The 20,222-nt window shown below is 45.7% G+C and overlaps 1 protein-coding gene across 2 annotated transcripts in view; it reads right to left on the bottom strand.

Moving 5' to 3' along the window:
* CenG1A (Centaurin gamma 1A) overlaps window positions 1-20,222 on the bottom strand; it is a 675,383-nt gene that overhangs the window by 86,407 nt on the left and 568,754 nt on the right. The window lies entirely within an intron of this gene.

Here is a 20,222-nt window from a genome sequence, read left to right as displayed (position 1 = left end):
TATAATTCTGCCACCATCACGCTATCATTCTAAACATCACTCTCTAATTCTAGCACCATCACCCTATAATTCTAAGCACCACCCTATAATTTTACCACTATCACCCTATAATTCAGTTATTATTGCATTTAACTCCACCTATACACAGTTGTATACAAGTGACATTTGGTCTGTGCTAGAAATGAAGCAAGCGTTAAACCCGTCTGGGTCATTCAGTGCAAGGCGTGAGCTGAACCTGACTGGCTTGGGCCATTGGGTCTGATGCTGTGCTCCTTCATTCTTAAATGGATGTGACTTGGACCTGCCTAGCATGGGCCAGTAGATGACTTGGACCTGCCTAGCATGGGCCAGTAGTAATAATGTTAGTAAAATTACCGACAATATAGTCTCCATCTTTTGATTTGTGAGAATTCGGCTACCAACCAGTCGCAGGTTCAATCCCCAGGCATGGCGAGTCTTGCTATTCATGGTACTGAAGGTGGGGAGAACAAGAGCTGTATCATTACCGCACGAGTATTTGGTAGGAGGATTAGGGAAGAGAAAGGAAGCCGGAAGAGGGAGAAGAGGGCAAAGACTGATGCAGAATAGAAAGACGGAAGGAGGAAGAGCTGTGGTAAGAGAGGAGATAGAAGGGAGAGAGAAAACAAGAGGGGGTAGGGAATAAGAGAAGGTAGTGGGAGAAGGTAGGAGGGGAAAGGGGAAGACGGAAGTGGGAGGGTGAAGAGTGGGCGACTTTCGTCACCTCACAACAAAGGTGGCAGAAAAATCAATATTATGATTTTTAAAATATTTTGAGAAAAAATTACTACCATCGGTTAGAGCAGCGTCACAGTGATGCTGCACATCATCTTACCTTCCTCTTCACTCTTCTCTTTAAGTTCACTTTAATAAAAGACCCCAAGTGATTCTAGCAGACACGATTCAACACGACATATAACTTGCCCACAACAATCCACCTTACGTTCTTCTCCGGTTCATCAAACCTTTTGAAAAACTTATTAGCTTCTTAGCAAGCCTCCACATCAAACCACATTAAATTACAGATCAATTAAAGCACATTACACAACAGGGAAGATGAAAAAAGAACGCACAGAATAAATCCCTAAAAAACTGCAAGGTACAATTTTTCTTAACCAACGAGCTTAAATCTGTTTAACAGACACACTCCCCTCATAGGCACAGTCAAACCCTGATGAGTCAATGTAGCAGTGATCAGGCGAATATTTTTGTTCGCCTTTCTAATGCTTCATATTACTAAAGGTTGAATATAAGAGGGAAAAACACAAGTGAAGAACGACCCCCATTAAAATGAATAACTTCGATTCTATGGGTTGCGCACACATAATTATGTGTGCGTGCCAATAACATCTATGTTCACTGTTGATAAAACGTGTGAGAAATCACGAAAACCCTTGGAAAGTTCACTATTTTTTCGCAGTAGTTGTTTTGCATATTGTGATACAACCTTACCTATTAGGCACGACATATATATTAATAATAATAAGAATAGGCAGAGGATGGACTCAAGCTAACCTCAGTCTCACACAGCAAGTGCTGTCAGTCTCTATCGCTCCTACTCTCTGATATACCTTTCATCTAACTTAGAATGTAGGAAAAAAATGGAATGCTTTTTTTTTAATCTGGTATAATCCCCCTCTGCCCTGCCACCATCTCCTCCCTCTCTCCCTCCATGAACAGAATACTCCCTCTCTCTCTCTCTCTCTGGCCCTGAGGTAATCCCGTCCGCCCTTCCTTCACACCTCACAGCCACAATTCTTTTCCCCGACCCAATAAACTAGCCCCTCTTGGCAAAACCTAAAAATATGGGTTCCAGACGATATAACTTAAACTTGACTATTTATTCTAGAAGTCAACACGGGTCTGACCAGTAATTAAGTCCTGTCCTGGCCAGCACTACGTGGCCAAACTTCTTTCTCAATAAAAAATATTTGCTACCTGGGTCATCCTTCTCTAGCAAACCAAGTTCTTTTCTACATTCCCCATTTTTGCCTTAAGTAATAGCGATTTTTATTTAGCGAAACACATTCCTCTCCCTTGGCTAACACATTCTGTTCCACCAGGCTCTTCCCTCCCTTGGCTAACACATTCCGTTCCATCAAGTCCTTCCCTTCCTTAGGCACACACACTCTGGCAGTACCCACTACACGGTCCCAGCAACCCTACCCCAACCAGAGTATTTCTCCTTGTGTATAACGTGTTGATAAAGTGATACTCAGGCTAATTTTCCTGTAGTTACGGTAACAATGAATTTACACTCATGTACATATTTATGTTCTTATAAGCATATATTTTTATATTTTCATTCTTCATTTGCCTCTAATGATGATGTTTATATCATCATAGGTCCTCCTCAGAAATGGTAACTCCCAAGTAACTGTAACTCCAGCTTGAAAGTTAAGACACATGTGCAACATCTGGATATCTTTATTGTAGACGTTTCGCCATCCAGTGGCTTTATCAATACAGATTCTAGGACATAATTGGAAGACAATAGAACTATATACAGAAGATGAGGTAATCAGTCCCTCAGCCTTGGAGTTAGTGTTCACAGCATCGTGGTGGTGGAGACTCTGGAGCAAAGGCAAGAAGACTGACGGTTATATAGGCGTCAGTGGATAAGGACGTGCAGCAGACGAGGGCATAGTCACTGGTAGGCGGGATTCCTCAGTGGAAGTAGATCCTACCCAAAGAGATGGGTTAGTTGTAGCAGCCGTGAAGAAGGTCTTGTAGATGTCCTCTGAACCAAGATTCCATGATGTTGCAGTGTCTGACAAGTTGTGCAAGAAAGGTATAAAATACCGACAATATGAAAGTTAAGACACATGTGCAATATCTGGATATCTTTATTGTAGATGTTTCGTCATCCCTCCAAGGCTGAGGGACTGATCACCTCATCTTTTGTATATAGTTCTACTGACTTCCAATTATGTCCTAGAATCTGTATTGATAAAACCACTGGATGGCGAAACGTCTACAATAAAGATACCCAGATGTTACACATGTATCTTAACTGTCGGTATTTTATACCCTTCTTGCACAACTCCAGCTTCGTTAAAAGGAAATAGCTTCTGAACCAGTAATGGAACGCTTGACTATATGTCCATCGTCATACAGAGCTCAGGCTAACACACTGCCTTACACTACGTTAGAACCCACACTGTGTGATGGGGTTTGGCAGAAAAACACAGGCAGCTTTTGTTCCTACCTTGTAACTCTCGTACAGTTAAGTAGACGAGAAAAGAGTAGCGGTGCGGTGTGGACGTTACCGAAGAGTAACTACCACGTAACATGGGTAGCACCACACTGGGGGTGCTCCCGCTATGTAACTGAATGTGACTTGGCCCAGTAGGTAACCTGGACTTGCTTAGCACAGACCGGTAAGCTTGTTGTAGTGCTCTTCCTTTCTTATGTTCTCATGTACAGACTAGGGGAGCAGAACAACGATGTCGTGCCCAATTTCTTTAAATACAATAAAATCACTCTCTCCATCCCTAAACACAGGTGGCCCCCCCTCCCCCTCCCCCACCACCACCACTACGAGGTCGTCATCCCCTGAGGATCCTTTGAGGCTGCTGATGTTATTTGCTAAGATAGAACGAGATGGTGGACACCTAGAATGAGGGTGGAGGTGTGAAGCCCAGCTATAACCAGACCTTTTATGGGAATATACGTTCCTTCTGGGGGTCGCGGTTTTTCTACCAAAACTTGGTATATCAGCAGTGTGCTACTACACTATTCTATATGATAGTTACGCAGTGGGAGCAAAAACTAGTTAACCATACCACGGGCGGGATTGAACCCGCGGTCAGAGAGTCTCGAAACTCCAGACCGTCGCGTTAGCCACTGGACCAGCTAGCCACAATAAGATTCGTCCAACTAGGTATATTTCTACACCATAGGAAGGTTAGCATAGGCACCACTGTGACCACAAATGCAAGTTTTTACAGACGAATCTCCAGCTAGCGTGGCCGTGACGAACTCTAGCTCAAGTCCCCTCAATGCCGTCATGTTGACGGCACTGAGGTTTATTTGCAATCGTGTCATTACGATTTCGTGAGTCATGTTAAAAACTAGCTAAGTTTCCCCTATCATATTCCATCATACAAGATTTTATAAATTTAACTGTGATATGATTTACCTGTAACCGGCTTCAAGGATTTTTCTACCCTTGCAGCTTGATTTGAAGCCAGGCTTCCCTGGTGACCGCCTGATCAACCCAGGTTGTTTGTGCTAGCGGTCCGCAGGTCCACGTATCCATTGCAACCCGGCTGATCTGGCACTTGTAGAAGGAAAATGTCTTGCTTCTAACAAACCTTTCTCTTCGTTCCAACAATATTTCTGATATCTGCTGGTAATATGTTGATGAGTCATGGGTCAGGGATATTGACTCGGTGTTAACTAGTTGTACCCATGGCTTCCTTGCCTCTCACTAGGTTTTTATCATACTTTCTCCCATATCTTTTACTCCTTAAGTTGTCATAACAAGGTCATAACAGGGACTAAGTCCTCAAGTATCTTCCATGTATATATTATCAGTTATCTTTTTTTCTCTCTTCTCCGTTACAGAGATAACAGTCCAGGTGGATCTTGTATGCCCACTTGGGTTCATATTCCGCGCCATGCTGGTGCTACCACCTATAGGCCTACCAAGCTCACCCCGCACCACTTGCAATAATCTGAGGTGTTCCCAATAGTTTAGATGTACTGAAATCTGTTAGCCTGGGCTGGAAGACTTTAGTAGGGCAACTAGGATACTGTCAAGTATTCCATTAAGGCTGAAGAGGGTTGCTGCAAGAAAGGGAGGGCAGGACGGGATGATTCAGAGGATAGAAGGAAGCTAGAGGCATTATCTGAGGTCAGGTTAAAGGTCACTCTATCCTCTCCCTGTAATTTTACCCCGTCCCTCGCCTTCTCTTTTAGCTACACGGGAAACCTTTGAAGCTGTCATAGCTGATGAACCACTAAAGGAATACCTGAAGCTATCCTCATTGGCTTACCGAAATCTCCGGGCTCAACCTGACGAATTTTAACACTATGTATGTCGTTAAGACACATAGGCAACACTTAAGCAACTTTATTCCGAAACGTTTCGCCTACACAGTAGGCTTCTTCAGTCGAGTACAGAAAGTAGGCAGGAGCAGAAGTCTGGAAGTCTGGAACAGTTAGTTCCAGACTTTGGAACAGAACTTCTCCAGGCTGAGGGACTGACAACCTCAAATCTACGACTTTAAGGGTGATGGACTGATTACATCGTCTTCACATCTCTTCTGCTCCTGCCTACTTTCTGTACTCGACTGAAGAAGCCTACTGTGTAGACGAAACGTTTCGGAATAAAGTTGCTTAAGTGTTGCCTATGTGTCTTAACAACCATCCTGTCGGTATTGTATACCATTTTGATATTCACCATATATGTCACCTGTTCTGTGTGATGGAATATGACAAGAAAACACATTTAGCTTTTGTTTCCACTGTGTAACTAATGCCAGCAACCAAGAGGCCTAGTCTAGGATCGGGCCACAGGAGCGGTAACTTTCTCTCTCTCTCTCTAACTCTCCTCCACCCCAACACACCTATTAAGTCGTCAGAAGAAAAGGTACACTTCACACCTCTCTACCTGGCCTAAATGGTCAATATAATTAGTACACTGGACTGTATGTTCCTGGTTCTTACCTGCATTCCCCTGCCATGGGTTCGTGTGTCTGAGTCCGAGTTTACCTTGTGTCTGCGGGTCCGTGTTTGCTGTCTACCAGTCACAACAACGTTATGCGCATTTGTCAGTGTTAGTTTCGTCCGTTGGCAGGGAGGAGGAAGAGAAAGAGGAAAAGAAGGCAGATCCCATCACGGATCATGTCCTTGTCCTTGCTTCCTAGATATCCTGGATATAGAAAAAAATTACTCCGATTCATCAATCTAGGAAGTAATATCAAAGCAGGAGGACCTGGATTCAGTCAGCATTCCTTCCTTCCTTCCTTTCCCTCACCCTTAGTAATAAGACCAAACCAGGCTGAGACAGGTATACAAGTCCAACCTTCGTAAGGGTCACCAAGCCATTGGGTTAACAAGGAAGGCCAAGCCACAATTACCAAGGGGTATAGCACAATATTGGCCCCGAAGGTATAGGCCCAGGTGGTGGCCGTGGACCCCAATATACCTTCAGCCGTGGAGATTTGCACACACCCTCAATGGGTAGCAGGGAGAGACCCGAATCAGTGGTAGGCTGAGAATACATCGTCCTCTCCCTCTAATCCCCCATCCTCCTCGTATCCCTCCCTTTGCTCTTCTATATCCACCCCGTGCCCCCAATCCCTTCTATCCTACCTCCCCGTTTCTTCCCTACTTCTCCCACTGACTGAAATAAGACAATTTTTGGGGGGGTTATCAGAGGTAATTCACACATGTTACTATGTGTAAAATAATCACATAAGGAGTTGAATGATAGCTCTAGGTCTTTCATGTGGCAATCAACACATCATCAGGAGCTTGCAGTGTTGCAGAAGTGAATAGTAAGTCCAAGCAGATTAGGTCGGGGGAACGTTCTAACTCGAATGATTCCAGCTAGAGCGTTCCCCAGAACTAATCTGCTTGAACTCTTTTCAGGAACATTGCAAGCTCCTGATGTGTTGACTGCAACATGAAAGGCCTAGAGCTATCTTTCAACTCCTCTTGTGGTTGTTTTTCATCTGGTATCGCTTGTTCGCGATTATTTCATATGTTATGTATGATAATTTGTGTAACTGTATATATGTGTACCAGTACCAAAATAAGCGTACACACATTCACATTACTGTCTCTGTACGTATATACCCAGACATTCACACTCCTATGCCCAAGCCCAGGCGCCCACACTCTCACGCCCATACCCAAGCGCCCACACTCTCACGCCCATTTTCACACTCAACGAGAGTCCCTCATGTACTTCTTGTAGCTGTAACATGAGTGTGCAACACACATGGAGAACACATGCAGTAAGCGTACAACCTGTGTCAGTGGTGTGTACAACGCATGTAAGGTGACCGGGAGAAGGCAGCGGGGTGGTGGTGGAAGGCAGCCAGCCAGGCAAGACCTGATGCAAGTCCCAAATGATGAGATGGCATGCTAACATAAGGTGATGACATGCTGACATGAGTTGATGACATACCTTCCTTGTGGTCACTGTTGTACAGTGAACATGAACCATTACAACAGTACAAAGAAAAAAATTAGTTTAGTAGTGTCTACCCAGCCTACCTACAGTTCTCTGTTGTCGTTATGGTCCCCAACTACTGTGACTATCTTCCCTGGCTCTTACTACCACCGTCCCTTACTCCTGCGACTACTCTTCCTTACTCCCCCGTCAACAACTGGAGTATTACGCACCGTGGATTGAAAAAAAAATCTCCATAAAAAACGGCCTCTTTTGTAAGTCCTAGGCCACTAGCTGGGGCCATTGTGGCCCCATGGGTCCCAATGGCCCATGGGGGGTGCAGGAGACACACTCCTACCCACCTACCAGCGCTGAGATATTACCCGCAGGCCAGATGCGTATAGCACTCTGTCGCCGAGTTCCACGCTCGGCGGCGTAGCGCAGTGACACAAGTCTTAGCCGTGTTGTAATTATCCTCCGTGTTCAACTTCGCGCCTCGTAAAACTGGTAGCACATAGCAACAGTTATGAGACGTCACACCCTGTATGTAACTGTATTAAGACTCCCTTACATCCTACCACTGTATCAGGACTCCCTCACACCCTGTAACTGTATCAAGACTCCCTTACACCCTACCACAGTCTTTTGTTTACTTTATTGAACACTATAAAGAGAGACATTATAATAACCTATGTGATACGGTATCTTTTTTAATGGAAATAAGATACTAGATATATTAAGCAAATATCCTAGATTTGTTTGCAACGGATAAGACAATTGTAGATATGAATTCAGATGTATCCCGTTAATCCTTTTGGGGCCTAGTTCCGAGGTCTGTGTATCTATTACTCATTTAGGGCCTAGTTCCTAGGTCTTTTGTGTATCCATATGCTCCTGCGCTATTGTCCACAATATACTAACCCTTAAGGGTTCAAGTTCAAACGTTTCCCTTAACAATATAAAAAAAAAGTTAAACTCATCTTAGCGTGAAGAACACAGACTGCATAATATATGTGCTTAAGAAAAATATTTTAGAGGAAGCACAGCTAGCAGGACGCGAGCAACTAATATGTGCGGCACGCGCTCAGGGAGCCCTGGTAGAAACCGGTGATAGGGGCGGAGGGAAGGGCTCGGGAAGGGAGGTAGGGAGGAGGAAGGAGGAGGGAAGGAAGGAGGGAGGGAGGGGAAAAGGACGTAACAAAGGCCGTCTGGGAGCACCACCTTCCTGAAAAGCTCTCACTCACACGTTCTTCTGGTTCAGACCAGCGACTCCACAAGAGTGCTGCTACCAGGAGGTACGTTGCCACGCTACACCCGTCCGCACGCACACCACGTACACACCTACACGTATACGTACATATACATACACCTTTGAGGTTCAAATAAACATCACATGAAACATATCGTCAGAGATGTAATCAACCACATTAGATTGAAAGTGTGCCCGAGGCAAGCCAACCTCAAACAGCCTCCAGGAACCTTAACAAAGAACTCTTTAGACCGTTTGTACCCCGTGATAAAACATGTTCAAAAACTCGAAGGGTCAGAGGTTTGCAACTAGACTAATCCGGCAACTAAGAACATAAGAAAAGAGGAGCACTGCAGCAGGTCTACTGGCCCATGCGAGGCAAGTCCAAATCTTCCACCGGCTTCAGCCAATGACCCAACCTAGTCAGGTCAGGTCACATCCACTTCAGGAAGGAGCACGGCATCAGACCTATCAGCACAAGCTAGTCAGGTCCAACTCACACCCACTCAATGTACAGGATTGTAATAATGATGGTAGAATTACCGACAAAATGCTGGGTAAAAAAAAATGTGAATAAATGGCTTAGAAAACCGACAAGTTTTCAATAGTTTACGAGCCTGGTCCATGGCCGGGCTCCGGAGGAAGAAAGACTCTCGGAATCATTAAAGCTAAGTTGATAAATAAGACACCTGTGCAACATTTGGATATCTTTATTCTGACAACGTTTCGCTAGAAGCAGCAGCAGCAGCAGCAGCAGCAGCAGCAGCAGAAACGGCAGCAACAATAGCAGCAGCAGCAGCAGCAACAACAACAACAACAATAGCAGCAGCAGCAGAAGCAGCAGCAGTAGAAGCAGCAGCAGCAATAGCAGCAGCAGCAGCAGCAGTAGAAGCAGCAGCAGCAGCAGCAGCAGCAGCAGCAACAATAGCAGCAGCAGCAGAACATAAGAACATAAGAACGAAGGAACACTGCAGCAGGCCTACTGGCCCATGCGAGGCAGGTCCAAGTCTCCTACCGGCTTAAGCTAATGCACCCAACCCAGTCAGGTCAGGTCACATTGACGGCAACCGACCTGGTAGCACAAGCTATCAGGTCCAACTCACACCCACCCACATCCACTCATGTATTTATCCAATCTATTTTTAAAGCTACACAACGTTCTGGCCTCTATCACTGTACTTGGGAGTTTGTTCCACTCACCCACAACCCAGTACTTTCCTATATCCTTCCTGAATCTGAATTTTTCCAACTTAAAACCATTGCTACGAGTCCTGTCTAGGCTAGATATTTTCAGCACACTATTTACATCCTCTTTATTTATTCCTGTCTTCCATTTATACACCTCAATCATATCCCCCCTAATTCTACGTCTTTCTAGAGAGTGCAGATTCAGGGCCCTTAGTCTATCCTCATAGGGAAGGTTTCTGATACATGGGATCAACTTTGTCATCCTCCTTTGTACACTTTCCAGAGAATTTATATCCATTCTGTAATACGGTGACCAAAACTGTGCAGCATAATCTAAATGAGGCCTAACCAAGGATGTATAGAGTTGAAGAACAACCTGAGGACTCCTATTATTTATGCTTCTTGATATGAAGCCAAGGATTCTATTAGCTTTATTGCGAACACTTATGCACTGTTGTCTTGGTTTCAGATTACTGCTAACCAGAACTCCTAAATCTTTTTCGCAATCCGTAATATTAAGATCTACATTATTTAGTTTATATGTGGCATGGTTATTGTCCTGTCCAACATTTAGAACTTTGCATTTGTCTATATTAAACTGCATCTGCCACTTCTCCGACCACTGCATCAGTCTATTCAAATCTTCCTGGAGTGCTCTAATGTCCTCGTCAGAATGAATTCGACGGCCTATTTTAGTGTCATCGGCTCTTTATGCCCTCAATAGCAGCAATAGCAGCAGCAGCAGTAAAAGCAGCAGCAGCAACAACAACAATAGCAGCAGCAGCAGAAGCAGCAGCAGTAGAAGCAGCAGCAGTAGAAGCAGCAGCAGTAGAAGCAGCAGCAGCAGCAGCAATAGCAGCAGCAGCAGCAGCAGCAGCAGCAGCAGCAGCAACAGCAATAGCAGCAGTAGCAGCAGCAGTAGCAGAAGCAGCAGCAACAGCAGCAGCAGCAGCAGCAGCAGCAGCAGCAGCAGCAGCAGCAGCAGCAGCAGTAGCAGAAGCAGCAGCAGCAGCAGAAGCAGCAGCAGAAGCAGCAGTACGTGATGTTTGTACGTTATTAAGCCTCTGAGGCAGCTCACATGTGTTCTCCAGCTACCTGGAGACACAGAACACATTCCTAAATAGACACACTGCTAAGTGCGCGCGCGGCACACACACACACACACACACACACACACACATAAACACACACACACACACATAAACACACACACAGGGAGGGGACACAGAAACAAGAGGCCACAATTGGAAGTTGAAGACACAAATGAGTCAGAGAGATAGTAGGAAATATTTCTTCAGTCATAGAGTTGTAAGGCAGTGGAATAGCCTAGAAAATGACGTAGTGGAGGCAGGAACCATACACAGTTTTAAGACGAGGTTTGATAAAGCTCATGGAGCGGGGAGAGAGAGGTCCCAGTAGCAACCGGTGAAGAGGCGGGGCCAGGAGCTAAGACTCGACCCCTGCAACCACAAATAGGTGAGTACACACACATAAACACACACACACACATAAACACATACACACACACACACACACACACACACACACACACACACACACACACACACACAAGGAATCATTCAGGACCCTGTACACCGTGTACGTTAGGCCCATATTGGAGTATGCGGCACCAGTTTGGAACCCACACCTAGCCAAGCACGTGAAGAAACTAGAGAAAGTGCAAAGGTTTGCAACAAGACTAGTCCCAGAGCTAAGAGGTATGTCCTACGAGGAGAGGTTAAGGGAAATCAACCTGACGACACTGGAGGACAGGAGAGATAGGGGGGACATGATAACGACATACAAAATACTGAGAGGAATTGACAAGGTGGACAAAGACAGGATGTTCCAGAGATTGGACACAGTAACAAGGGGACACAGTTGGAAGCTGAAGACACAGATGAATCACAGGGATGTTAGGAAGTATTTCTTCAGCCACAGAACAAACAACAAACAAACAACAAAACAACAAAATACCTTTCGTCCGTGGACTGCTTGCAGAGGCAAAGGCAATGTTCGCGGCTTTCACTGAGACCCACATAAAGGATCACTTGGACAATGAAATATGGATCCCAGGTTACAACCTATACAGATGTGACAGAGTGAACAGGCAAAAGAGGGGGGGGGGTTGGCCTGTACATTGCAGAGTCACTTGTTTGCACAGAACTGCTTAATGCCTCAAATGACGTAGTGGAAGTTTTAGCAGTAAAGGTCGAGAACCAAAACCTAGTCATTGTGGTAGTCTACAAGCCTCCGGATGCAACATCCCAGCAATTCCAGGAACAGCTGTTAAAAATTGACCACTGTCTGGAAAATCTTCCAGCTCCTGCACCCAACATCTTGCTCCTGGGGGATTTCAACTTAAGGCACCTAAAATGGAGGAATATAGCAAATAATATTGTTGCAGTAATAACACCAGGAGGCAGCTCTGATGAAAACTCACACTCACACGAGCTTTTAAATCTCTGCACAAAATTCAATTTAAACCAGCAAATAATAGAGCCTACTAGACTGGAGAATACACTAGACCTCATATTCACTAACAATGATGGTCTGATAAGAAATGTCACCATATCAAAAACAATATACTCAGATCACAACATAATTGAGGTTCAGACATGTATGCGAGGAGCCCCAGACCGACAAAATGAGACTAGTCACGAGGGAGCATTCACCAAATTCAACTTCAATAACAAAAACATAAAGTGGGACCAAGTAAACCAAGTCCTAACCGATATAAGCTGGGAAGATATACTAAGCAACACAGACCCAAACTTATGCCTAGAACAGATTAACTCGGTGGCACTCGATGTATGCACAAGGCTTATTCCTCTAAGAAAAAGGAGGAGTAGATGTAAAATAGAAAGAGACAGGCGCTCCCTTTACAGGCGACGGAAAAGAATAACAGAGCGGCTAAAAGAGGTCAATATATCTGAAATGCGCAGGGAGACACTGGTCAGAGAAATAGCAAGCATCGAACTTAAGCTAAAAGAATCCTTTAGGAGTCAGGAATCGCGGGAAGAACTAAAAGCTATAAATGAAATCGAAAGAAACCCAAAGTATTTCTTCTCCTATGCCAAATCAAAATCGAGAACAACGCCCAGTATTGGGCCCCTACTTAAACAAGATGGGTCCTACACAGATGACAGCAAGGAAATGAGTGAGCTACTCAAGTCCCAATATGACAGTTTTTAGCAAGCCGCTAACCAGACTGAGAGTCGAAGATCAAAATGAATTTTTTATGAGAGAGCCACAAAATTTGATTAACACAAGCCTATCCGATGTTATCCTGACGCCAAATGACTTCGAACAGGCGATAAATGACATGCCCATGCACTCTGCCCCAGGGCCAGACTCATGGAACTCTGTGTTCATCAAGAACTGCAAGAAGCCCCTATCACGAGCCTTTTCCATCCTATGGAGAGGGAGCATGGACACGGGGGTCGTCCCTCAGTTACTAAAAACAACAGACATAGCCCCACTCCACAAAGGGGGCAGTAAAGCAACAGCAAAGAACTACAGACCAATAGCACTAACATCCCATATCATAAAAATCTTTGAAAGGGTCCTAAGAAGCAAGATCACCACCCATCTAGAAACCCATCAGTTACACAACCCAGGGCAACATGGGTTTAGAACAGGTCGCTCCTGTCTGTCTCAACTACTGGATCACTACGACAAGGTCCTAAATGCACTAAAGACAAAAAGAATGCAGATGTAATATATACAGACTTTGCAAAAGCCTTTGACAAGTGTGACCATGGCGTAATAGCGCACAAAATGCGCGCTAAAGGAATAACAGGAAAAGTCGGTCGATGGATCTATAATTTCCTCACTAACAGAACACAGAGAGTAGTCGTCAACAGAGTAAAGTCCGAGGCAGCTACGGTGAAAAGCTCTGTTCCACAAGGCACAGTACTAGCTCCCATCTTGTTCCTCATCCTCATATCCGACATAGACAAGGATGTCAGCCACAGCACCGTGTCTTCCTTTGCAGATGACACCCGAATCTGCATGACAGTGTCTTCCATTGCAGACACTGCAAGGCTCCAGGCGGACATCAACCAAATCTTTCAGTGGGCTGCAGAAAACAATATGAAGTTCAACGATGAGAAATTTCAATTACTCAGATATGGTAAACATGAGGAAATTAAATCTTCATCAGAGTACAAAACAAATTCTGGCCACAAAATAGAGCGAAACACCAACGTCAAAGACCTGGGAGTGATTATGTCGGAGGATCTCACCTTCAAGGACCATAACATTGTATCAATCGCATCTGCTAGAAAAATGACAGGATGGATAATGAGAACCTTCAAAACTAGGGAGGCCAAGCCCATGATGACACTCTTCAGGTCACTTGTTCTATCTAGGCTGGAATATTGCTGCACTCTAACAGCACCTTTCAAGGCAGGTGAAATTGCCGACCTAGAAAATGTACAGAGAACTTTCACGGCGCGCATAACGGAGATAAAACACCTCAATTACTGGGAGCGCTTGAGGTTTCTAAACCTGTATTCCCTGGAACGCAGGAGGGAGAGATACATGATTATATACACCTGGAAAATCCTAGAGGGACTAGTACCGAACTTGCACACGAAAATCACTCACTACGAAAGCAAAAGACTTGGCAGACGATGCACCATCCCCCCAATGAAAAGCAGGGGTGTCACTAGCACGTTAAGAGACCATACAATAAGTGTCAGGGGCCCGAGACTGTTCAACTGCCTCCCAGCACACATAAGGGGGATTACCAACAGACCCCTGGCAGTCTTCAAGCTGGCACTGGACAAGCACCTAAAGTCAGTTCCTGATCAGCCGGGCTGTGGCTCGTACGTTGGTTTGCGTGCAGCCAGCAGCAACAGCCTGGTTGATCAGGCGCTGATCCACCAGGAGGCCTGGTCACAGACCGGGCCGCGGGGGCATTGACCCCCGAAACTCTCTCCAGGTAAACTCCAGGTAAACAGAGTAGTCAGTAAGTGGAATAGTTTGGGAAGCGATGTAGTGGAGGCAGGATCCATACATAGCTTTAAGCAGAGGTATGATAAAGCTCACGGCTCAGGGAGAGTGACCTAGTAGCGATCAGTGAAGAGGCGGGGCCAGGAGCTCGGACTCGACCCCCGCAACCTCAACTAGGTGAGTACACACACACACACACACACACACACACACACACACACACACAAATGAAGAGGCGGGGCCAGGAGCTGCCTCTCGACCCCTGCAACTACAATTAGGTGAGTACACACACACACACACACACACACACACACACACACACACACACACACACACACACACACACACACACACGCACGCACACACACGAAAGTGACGTGGTGGAGGCAGGAACCATACATAGTTTTAAGACGAGATTTGATAAAGCACATGGAGCTATCAGTGAAGAGGCGGGGCCAGGAGCTATGAATCGACCCCTGCAACAACAAATAGGCAAGTACAAACAACATACGCTGAGCCACTACACTCACCGTTCCCCTCACCCACTGCCTCTGTCTCTCATATTACCTATTTATCGTTACCTATTTACTGTTACACGAGAAGCAGTATACTCCTAGTGTACCCTCTTTAATGGTTACTTTCTCCAGTACGTACTTGTAACAGTCAATCCCTGTCCACCTTATCAAGTCCTCTGAGTATTTTGTATGCTGTTATCAGATCTCACCTGGTTCCTCTTTCCTCGTTCGTCAGGTTCACTTCCTTTAATCTCTCCGCATATCTCATTTTCCTCAAATCTGAGACCAGTTTTGTTGTATACCTCTTGTGGCCCGTGGCCTGGTAGGCAACGCTCTTGCTTCACACACTGAGTGTTCGTGGTTCGATCCCCGGAAAGGGTAGAAACATTAGGTATGTTTCCATACACCTGTTGTCCAGTTCATCTAATTAGCAATTAGGTATCTGGGTGTTAGTCGACTAGTGTGGGTCGCATCCCGGTGGACAAAATTGAGAACTCCAATGGAAATAAGACAGTCTTCGATGACGCACTGCCTTTCTTGGGTTATTCTGGGTGGCTAACCCTCCGGTATTAAAAATCAGATCTCTCTCTCTCTCTGCTCTTTTTCAGGTTTCTTAAGATGGTTTATCAGGTGTGTGTGTCATGCTGGTGCTACATACTCCCAGATAGGCTAACATAAGACATACATATCCACGAAGGCTACTTCTTAGATTTACCAAATGAGCATTCGCTTTCAAGGTTATTCATCTTATGTGAGCCTAGCACGGACCAGTAGGCTTGATGCAGTGCTCCTTCTGAGCATATCTGGCGATATGCTCAGCACTATGCTCACCCCTAGGTCTTTCTCTAGTGCTGCCTGACTCAGTACGTTCTCTCCTGGAAGGAGAGTGAAGTGTGCACTTGTGACTGCCACTCAATACCAAAAGTACCTCATTACTGAACCCACATATTGACTCACGTGTGTCCCACCTACACTCCTCCCTCACCCATATATCAACACATCCTCCAAATTCTTTACCGTTTGTTTGAAAATACATGCTCGATATGTCACGATATGCTCTGCCCTGCCAGACGTAAGCCACCAGTTGTTTACTTAATTATCGTAAATATACGGGAATGTAGATTAATATATATTAACATAGAGTAATATGTGTTAACCTACTGTAACTACGACAAAGCTAAAATACCAATGATGAACATTAAAAAAATCGAAGCATTTTCAGCGTACAAAAATGCACGCAGGGTAATTCGTACAATAAACACTAGATGGTGAACAACTGGCATGTATAGCCCACCTTGTCACTAATCACCCACCCTGTGACCCACCACTCAGCCCACTCTCACTCACCCTTGTAAGCCAATATTGTTGGTGTGGCTACTGGGTCATCAACGGTAATACATAACACCGTGGCTACTGGGTCATCAACGGTAATACATAACACCGTGGCTACTGGGTCATCAACGGTAATACATAACACCGTGGCTACTGGGTCATCAACGGTAATACATAACACCGTGGCTACTGGGTCATCAACGGTAATACATAACACCGTGGCTACTGGGTCATCAACGGTAATACATAACACCGTGGCTACTGGGTCATCAACGGTAATACATAACACCGTGGCTACTGGGTCATCAACGGTAATACATAACACCGTGGCTACTGGGTCATCAACGGTAACACATAACACCGTGGCTGCTGGGTCATCAACGGTAATACATAACACAGTGGCTACTGGGTCATCAACGGTAATACATAACACCGTGGCTACTGGGTCATCAACGGTAATACATAACACCGTGGCTACTGGGTCATCAACGGTAATACATAACACCGTGGCTGCTGGGTCATCAACGGTAATACATAACACCGTGGCTGCTGGGTCATCAACGGTAATACATATCACCGTGGCTGCTGGGTCATCAACGGTAATACATAACACCGTGGCTGCTGGGTCATCAACGGTAATACATAACACCGTGGCTGTTGGTCATCAACGGTAATACATAACACCGTGGCTGCTGGGTCATCAACGGTAATACATAACACCGTGGCTGCTGGGTCATCAACAATAATACATAACACCGTGGCTGCTGGGTCATCAACGGTAATACATAACACCGTGGCTGCTGGGTCATCAACGGTAATACATAACACCGTGGCTGCTGGGTCATCAACGGTAATACATAACACCGTGGCTGCTGGGTCATCAACGGTAATACATAACACCGTGGCTGCTGGGTCATCAACGGTAATACATAACACCGTGGCTGCTGGTTCATCAACGGTAATACATAACACCGTGGCTACTGGGTCATCAACGGTAATACATAATACTGTAGGTGCTGGGTCATCAACGGTAATACATAACACCGTGGCTACTGGGCCATCAACGGTAATACATAACACCGGGGCTGCTGGGTCAACGGTAATACATAACACCGTGGCTGCTGGGTCATCAACGGTAATACATAACACCGTGGCTGCTGGGCCATCAACGGTAATACATAACACCGTGGCTGCTGGGTCATCAACGGTAATACATAACACCGTGGCTGCTGGGTCATCAACAATAATACATAACACCGTGGCTACTGGGTCATCAATGGTAATACATAACACCGTGGCTGTTGGTCATCAACGGTAATACATAACACCGTGGCTACTGGGTCATCAACGGTAATACAAAACACCGTGGCTGCTGGGTCATCAACGGTAATACATAACACCGTGGCTGCTGGGTCATCAACGGTAACACATAACACCGTGGCTGCTGGGTCATCAACGGTAATACATAACACCGTGGCTGCTGGGTCATCAACGGTAATACATAACACCGTGGCTACTGGGTCATCAACGGTAATACATAATACTGTAGGTGCTGGGTCATCAACGGTAATACATAACACCGTGGCTACTGGGCCATCAACAATAATACATAACACCGTGGCTGCTGGGCCATCAACGGTAATACATAACACCGTGGCTGCTGGGTCATCAACGGTAATACATAACACCGTGGCTGCTAGATCATCAACAATAATACATAACACCGTGGCTACTGGGTCATCAATGGTAATACATAACACCGTGGCTGTTGGTCATCAACGGTAATACATAACACCGTGGCTACTGGGTCATCAACGGTAATACAAAACACCGTGGCTGCTGGGTCATCAACGGTAATACATAACACCGTGGCTGCTGGGTCATCAACGGTAATACATAACACCGTGGCTACTGGGTCATCAACGGTAATACATAATACTGTAGGTGCTGGGTCATCAACGGTAATACATAACACCATGGCTGCTGGGTCATCAACGGTAATACATAACACCGTGGCTGCTGGGTCATCAACGGTAATACATAACACCGTGGCTGCTGGGTCATCAACGGTAATACATAACACCGTGGCTGCTGGGTCATCAACGGTAATACATAACACCGTGGCTGCTGGGTCATCAACGGTAATACATAACACCGTGGCTGCTGGGTCATCAACGGTAATACATAACACCGTGGCTGCTGGGTCATCAACGGTAATACATAACACCGTGGCTGCTAGGTCTACCTACCTGGAGTCTACCTGGAGGGTATTCCGGGGATCAACGCCCCCGCGACCCGGTCCACAAACAGGCCTCCCGGTAGATCAGGGCCTGATCAACTAGGCTGTTACTGCTGGCCGCACGTAGTCTAACGTACGAACCACAGCCCGGCTGATCCAGCACCGACTTTAAGTATCTGTCATCAACGATAATACATAACACCGTGGCTGCTAGGTCATCAACGGTAATACATAACACACACACACACACACACACACACATTTTAAATCATTAAGCCAAACTGGGTATAAAAGCAGTGTGCTGCTACTCTACATGGCAGTTACATAGTGGGAACAAAAGCTAGCTGTGTTCCCTGTCATGTTCCGTCACACAGGATGTTTTTCTTATACTCCAGGTAATGAAATCCGTCAGCCTGAGCTGACAGAGGGAAGGGGTGATGAGCTCCTGTTACGGCTGTCATGGCCTGTTTCTATTGCAAAGAGTCCCCCTTCATCTTTATATCTCCCCCTCCCCTCCTGCCTTCTACCCCTTAACTTAAAAAAAATAACTCCCCCACTTGGCCATCTCTTAAAACATCAGCATTTAATGTTAGGTGCTCTCCTCAGTGTGTTAAAAACGTCAGTACGTCACATTAGGAGACATGCTCCGTGTTACCCCCACACTTCAGCACATCAGGAGACATGCTCCGTGTTACCCCCACACTTCAGCACATCAGGAGACATGCTCCGTGTTACCCCCACACTTCAGCACATCTGGAGACATGCTCCGTGCTCCCCCACACTTCAGCACATCAGGAGACATGCTCCGTGCTCCCCCACACTTCAGCACATCAGGAGACATGCTCCGTGCTCCCCCACACTTCAGCACATCAGGAGACATGTTCCGTGATGCCCCAACACTAGAGCACATCAGGAGACATGCTCCGTGTTACCCCCACACTTGAGCACATCAGGAGACATGTTCCATGCTCCCCCACACTTGAGCACATCAGGAGACATGCTCCATGTTCCCCCACACTTCAGCACATCAGGAGACATGTTCGTGTTCCCTACACATACATATACAGCACCTCAGGCTCACTACTGATCTGCTTTACAATCAAAATTCTTCAGTTACCAGCCGGCAAGATCCTGCGGTGAAGGATGGATCCTTTGTAATTCCTACCCACATCAGATTTTTTTTTAAGAGGGGGAGTGTATGCCGAGGCTCCAGGAATGGAGTATTGTCTGGGGAGACGCCCCCCTTCTCACTTCACGTCTCTAATATTCCCTCTCGCGGGGATTCTGAAGTGTGACTGGAGGTCGTGGAGGTCACAGTAACCAAACCACTATTCCTGAGGTAGAGGGAATGAAAGGGGAGGAAGAGGACGTCATTTACCCGAGTGAGATGAAGGGAACAACTCATCTCACCCAGTCACCTCTTCCTCCATAGTACGCATCATCTCGACCCCTCCAAGGCCAGTGCTTTGATGTTAGTGAATGCCTTATTGAGCGAATCTAATTAGCTTTTCCCTATCAATAAATAATAATAATAATAATAATAATAATAATAATAATAATAATAATAAGAAGAAGAAGAAGAAGAAGAAGAAGAAG

Source organism: Cherax quadricarinatus, chromosome 82, assembly GCF_038502225.1.
Source record: "Cherax quadricarinatus isolate ZL_2023a chromosome 82, ASM3850222v1, whole genome shotgun sequence".
NCBI classification, from domain to species: domain Eukaryota; kingdom Metazoa; phylum Arthropoda; class Malacostraca; order Decapoda; family Parastacidae; genus Cherax; species Cherax quadricarinatus.
Note: the sequence above shows the minus strand (reverse complement) of the source record. Positions and strands in the feature narration are given on the sequence as shown.